Source organism: Egretta garzetta, unplaced genomic scaffold (genome assembly GCF_000687185.1).
Source record: "Egretta garzetta isolate BGI_Z169 unplaced genomic scaffold, ASM68718v1 scaffold840, whole genome shotgun sequence".
NCBI classification, from domain to species: Eukaryota; Metazoa; Chordata; class Aves; order Pelecaniformes; family Ardeidae; genus Egretta; species Egretta garzetta.
The window spans coordinates 405,848-411,847 of NW_009258262.1; the positions used below are offsets into that span (position 1 = coordinate 405,848).

Consider the following 6,000-nt stretch of genomic DNA (forward strand, 5'->3'; position numbering starts at 1 on the left):
ACATCAGTAGTATCTTCTGACTCCTGCCAAGTTCCTACTAGCAAGCTTAAAAGTAAAAAGAAAAAAAGAAAAACAAAATCCCAACAGAAAACCACAAAACACCCTGACCTTGAAGAATTCATTGATCCTTTATTAAAATAAACTTACAACTTCAAAACTTAGCTTAGTGCTCAGGTTTCAAATAGGAATAGAGACTGGTAAGGAGAAAAGAGGATACTAAATGGATACTGGAAAGGATACTAAATCATTACCAATTACATTGTTTAAGGAGGTTTTCCAGATGGGAAGTGGAGAGAGATTTTAGTTGAAAGTACATTAAACCCAATTTTAGTTAGGAAACATACTTAGAACTATATTAAGATTTCCATTTAAAGCTAGACACCTTGAACTTGGAAGGTCTTGGGAAACCAAGCAAGCGTCCCAATGTTTTCATCCCCAAAACAGTTTATTTCAAAGAGAAAGGGTGGGGGGAATCCTTTTTTATCAACATGCAAAGCAGTAAGAGTTACTGTTTCTATGGATGCTTGTAACATTCAGAACATGAAAAAAATTCTGGAGTTCTCACAAGTTCTCTTAAAAGACTTCAACTCTGAAACTTGCTTAAATATTGAAAACATTGAAGAAGTTTTACCCAGTATTTTATTGTCCATATATCAGATCTGGTCATTAACACATTCTGACACAGGACAGTTCACTGAATTCCAAGAGTCTGAGGACAGACTTAATGAAATTAGAGACAGTTCTAAAACACTGGAACACCTGCACTGTGTTTGTGCTGAGACAGTGATCAAGCATTTCCTCTCACCTGTTTAAGCTATATTTCTACAGAAATTTACATTTTCTACTCTCCTAGAAAGCCAAAACTATGAATGCATTTTGTTTTATCCAAATCAATTAATAATTGTTTATGCTCAAATCTGTTGATTTCGTACCAGGTACTAAACTGAGAGAACAAGAGAACACCGAGATGTCCATCCAAATCTCTTCGTGCATTATTCAAAATTTCTCTTCAGATTTCTGTTACTGATGCTCCTGTCAGTCCAAGCCTTCAGTACCACCTACACAAAGTAATTCAGACTACCCTATAGCAACTGACTTTGCCTAGATAGTATGCTTGCAATACAATGACATGTACTGAAGCACAACAAAGCCAGTGCCAACATCCTAAAATAACTTGCTAGCATGTTAGTTTACTTCCACGCTTTGCCATTAGCTACAATCTAATGGCAACATTGATACAGCCATCCCAGATGTGGATAATTAAGGTTGCTTGAGTTTTTTGTTGAAAAAAAAGACTAGTGCAAACAATGTTCCCCAAACCAGACACTGTATCAAACTTTGCATCAAGCAGCAGGATCACTTCTTACACAAATGTAAAGGGTTAGAGTCTTCCAAAAAAAATTGTGTATGTGTAGCTGTCTTTGTTACATTCATCAAGTATGTCTTCACCTGTCAGAATTCTGCTGAGGTTCTGAAGTCTATCAATTTGACACCCTTCAAGATGTTTGATGGAGAAGTAGTAGCTGTCAAACCTATTTAAAAGGTTGAAGACAGAAAAAAAATACAAAAAAAAAAACCAAAACCACCAAACTGCAGATGGATTTGTAAGTACAGGGATTGAAACTGGGAGCAGTGGCTGATAGACCAGAGGATTTCACTGCCATCCAGATGGACCTTGACAGGCTGGAGAAAGAGGCAGGCTGAAACCTTATTAAACTCAACAAAGAGAAGTGCAAAATCCTGCACCTAGGGAGGAGTAATCCCATACACTGGTATGCGCTGGAGACTGACTGGAAAGCAACTCTGCAGCAAGCTGTGCACAAGCCAACAAGATGTCCTTGCAACAGAAGCAGCTAACAGAATCCTGGGGTACATTAGGAAGAGTGTTGCCACCAGGCTGAGGGAGGTGAGACTTCCCCCTTCTTTCTACTCAGCACTGTTGAGGCCCGGTCTCAAATACTGCGTCCTATTCTGGGCTCCCCAGTAAGAGAGAAATTAAACTACTGGAGAGACTCCAGTGAAGAGCCACTAAGAGGATTAAGGGCTTGAAGCACCAGTCCTATTTTTCTATACAGTTTTAACTGTATACCTAGCAAAGATGCTTTATGAAATTTAATGTAGGAGTTTTTATAATGGATCTGCTTCAAAAAATAAACTTACTTTAGAACACTAAGGGCTGAACAAGAAATCCCATGCTTCAATTGCTTTAGATGAACAGCACACCTTGGAAGTCAAATTGGTTGTATCAGTCAAGCATTCAAAAAGAGCAAGTTTTCTGCGACTGACAATAATGTACTATTAGTTCAGAAGATAAAAGCAGCCTGATTTTGGAGTAGAATTTTTACAAAGCTTTCGCATGAACTTTTCAGACAACAATTCATCTGAATTTTTCAACGTTATTCCAGTAACTTTGCCCTCACCAAAAGACACCAGTGTGTCTTACACAAGGTTTTCAAACTTATGTTGGTATTTTAAACACACTACATTTTCCAATGAGAGTCTGCTAGTCTTCAGGCAGTAGGTAGATTTCCAGAGCTGACCTTAAGTGCCATGTATACTCCAGTGATACAGTGGGAAACAGTAAAAACTCCTAATAAAAAATAAGCCCTTAGAATTTAACGTTACAGGTATATACCTACATAGAGAAAATGCTGACTGTTCCTATCTAATTAAGAAAGCCTGTGTTATCAATAATAAAACCAATGTAACTTCAGTGAAGTGTTTTCATGGAGTTTGCTATAAATTGCAATAGTTCAGACACTAAATTATATTCTGTACAGCAGCATCCAGCACTGACTCGGTAACTCAAAGTCCCATTCGTTCTTACGTGAGTGACTGCCTCCCCACCACTATCTGATATAAATACCAAAATTCTGCCCTACTGCTAGAGGGTCAATTAAGTAAGGCAGCTAATCAGAGAAGGCCAAAAACGCTTTTACTCATGTTCGTCTGGTGCTCCTTTGATGCACAGTCGAACGAAGTTAAAACTAAAGCTAAAGAAAAAGGATTCAGTTTAACAGAAATCCAAACAAAGATCTAAGTGGTCTAGAGTTTTATGCCTTTCAAAAGAAATTCAAGTTTTGATTTATAAAATCTCCAGTAAATAGTATAAAATATACAGCTCACACATTTAAACATATGACCAAAAAGACTGTCTGGTCTCTCTTGTATCTGTTTCTTCGACATTCTACTTGCTAATGCCACCTTCTTGCAGTGTATACTACACTTCTGCAAAAAGGTAACAAGACATCAAAGCCTCAGAAAGAGTAGAGAGCATGTTCATAGTTCACGTGATATTCTGCAAGGCACCGACTTCTGAATTTACTAACTATGAAGATTAACCAAACACTGTTACTCGCTTGAGAATTTCTATTTCTAAATAGCTTCCTTGCATACTAACCTTCAATAATATCTAATCATGCTTCAGCATATAAAAAGACACTGATACTTGCTGCTAGACTCTTACCAATAACTCACCTACCTAACAATGATTAATTGTTTTTTATGCATCAGTTCTCTCTCATAGGGTCCCCAAAGTAAAATTACTACGCCATGACTGAAGTGGCTTAAGTTACTTGGAAAGAGAAGCAGCCTCTCCTCCAACAGCCATCATCTGACATGTAAATTTCAAGTCTTCATCTTTGGTTATTGCTAATCACTGGCTCCAATCCTTCCCACCCTCACCTACAGCTGACAGCTGTGGTCCCTTGGAATTGCAGATGTTTTAAAGGATATCTCACATCTAAAAAGTGACCAAATGCTGCGGTTCAAGCCAAGGTGGAGAACTGAATACATGTATTTGCCCAGGTACAGCAACACCTGCTGCAAACCTCACCCACAGCAGACAGTTTGAAATCAGAACAGCTAAGGAGTTTGCAATAACTTGCTGTCCCACTGACAAACATATCAGCTTGTGTCCTGTCCTCAGCAGTTTTCCAAGATCACCTGTAGATTAATATTAGCTACCCTCTGCAGGCATCTCCTTTGAAATCTTGTGCCAATGTCTGTATTCCCTTCCCAAGTGGTGAAGTGGAGCAATGGGCATATATGGAAGGGAAGAGATAATGACAAACAGACCAATAAATGAAACGTAAGCATACCTGAACAGCTGTCCTCTTCAAAAGCAGACTTGAGATCTATTTGTCACACAGAAATCTTCTATCCTGCAAGCTCACTGCAGCTGGGATCTTGAATAGGTTAGGACACACTGAGAGGCAGATTCATTCCAATGCTGTTAGGTCCTAATAGACATTACACTACAGCAATGGCAAGCAGTCAGTTGTAGCTCTGAAACAGAAAGTCAAGAAAAACAGTTTGAGCTTTGATTCACACACAGCTTTCAACCACTCAGAGGGATGGGATCAGACTGGAACAATTTTAGAAAAACTGATGGCAATGGAGAGAATAGTCACAAACAGCAGTTCAAAAACACCGTTTTCCATTACACTGGATGAATGTATTATCTGGATCGATCTCTCTTCATTTAACAGAGATGGTGAGGAACTGTGGAGTCAAAGTTAGTTCATCTCCTACCCACTCTGTCATTTCTAAGGGCTCAAACTAGTGACCGCTAGCTAGTGCCATAAGCAAGGTGATCTCAGAGGCTATAGACTCCAACACTAGTTTTAGCTTTCAGTTTAAGACATTCAAGTGTTTGCCTGCAGGCTTTAAACTCCCATTACAGTCAACACAGATGGCATCAAGATTTCTTGGAGGGATGTTCACAGAACAGACTGTTTTCATTGGCACTTCCAGGAGAAAAGTTGTCTTCTCACCTGATCAAACTGGAGATAGTCAGACAAAGAAGTAGAGGAGACTGGCTATAGCAGACAATGTGCTAATTACTAGGCTAACACTATGGAATATTAATCCCTACAGTTTCTGGATCATATGGCCTCTCTCCTCTTCCCAAATAGCATGCTCCTGTAAAAGATGATTCCAAAATGTACACTTCAAAAAAAAAAAAAAAAACCCAAAAACAAAACACACAAAAAAAACCCCACAACCTACCAAAACCCAACACTCCCTGCCCCCAAAACCAACCACCACACACCAAAACACTGGCATGCTCCACAACTGTAATCAAAACAGAAACTCTTACAACTGTCAGGTTATTTATGTTTATATTTACTCCTATACAGAGTAGGACACCCTATACTGTTCCTAGATCGTTTAGACTATTCTAGTCTCTATTGCAATACGTGTTTTATTGTACAGATCCTCTGACCTTCTAGAAATTCAGAACAACCTTACTAAGTGAGAAATGAGCATATAAAACTAAACCACTGCACAGTTATCATACCATGCAGAACCTTCCCTCACCCCCCAAAACCTAGGCTTTAGGATGTATTATTTTTTTTTAAACACTGCTATAAAAGACATACCTAGGCATTTAGATTATAGAATTGTATCCCTTCTCTCTCCCTTTGCAGTAACGAGCTTCTAACATGCAGTAAAGAATAACTATTATCTTTTCTATTACAAATATCTCTGGAATGGCAGGACTTTTATAAGACATGCAAGATGTCACATTTTAGGACTCTGGAAATCCTGGAAGATGGAGAACAATGTTTGGTGACCAAAGGCAAACTGAATGGATTGCTCTTGCAATTGCTGAAAGACCTGGAGAAGGTTGAAAGGCTGAAGCACCAGTTCCAAACATTTTCCAAATATTTAAATTGACCATTCAAATTAAAGTTAAGCCAGACTTGGAAAAAGAGGGACGCTTTTCAGTCATTTAGGTCTTGTTTTTCTGAACATGCGGAGTTCAGAACTATGATACAGCATGCTGCAGGACAAAGACAATAAAAAACAAAAAAAAACACACACAAAAAAAAAAAAAAAAACAAAAAAACAAAAACACACCCCAAACCAACCCACGCAGTTTTGGGTTTTGTTTTATTTTTTAAATACAAGCATTCACTTATAAGTCACCTATCACCCAAGACTTTCCAAAACCAGTCATGCTGGGGACTCAACACTGCGACTGTCCCGTCCTCC

General features: G+C 38.6%; 1 protein-coding gene across 4 annotated transcripts in view; it reads right to left on the bottom strand.

Moving 5' to 3' along the window:
- CPT1A (carnitine palmitoyltransferase 1A) overlaps nt 1-6,000 on the bottom strand; it is a 78,804-nt gene that overhangs the window by 58,409 nt on the left and 14,395 nt on the right. For 3 of the 4 annotated variants that reach the window (XR_004842574.1, XM_035898876.1, XM_009645952.2), the window contains exon 1: nt 4,101-4,287. The gene's annotated coding sequence lies outside the window, so the exon portion shown is untranslated. Of the gene's footprint in view, nt 1-4,100; nt 4,288-6,000 lie in introns of those variants that run through there. The other variant, XM_035898771.1, reaches the window with a different exon arrangement.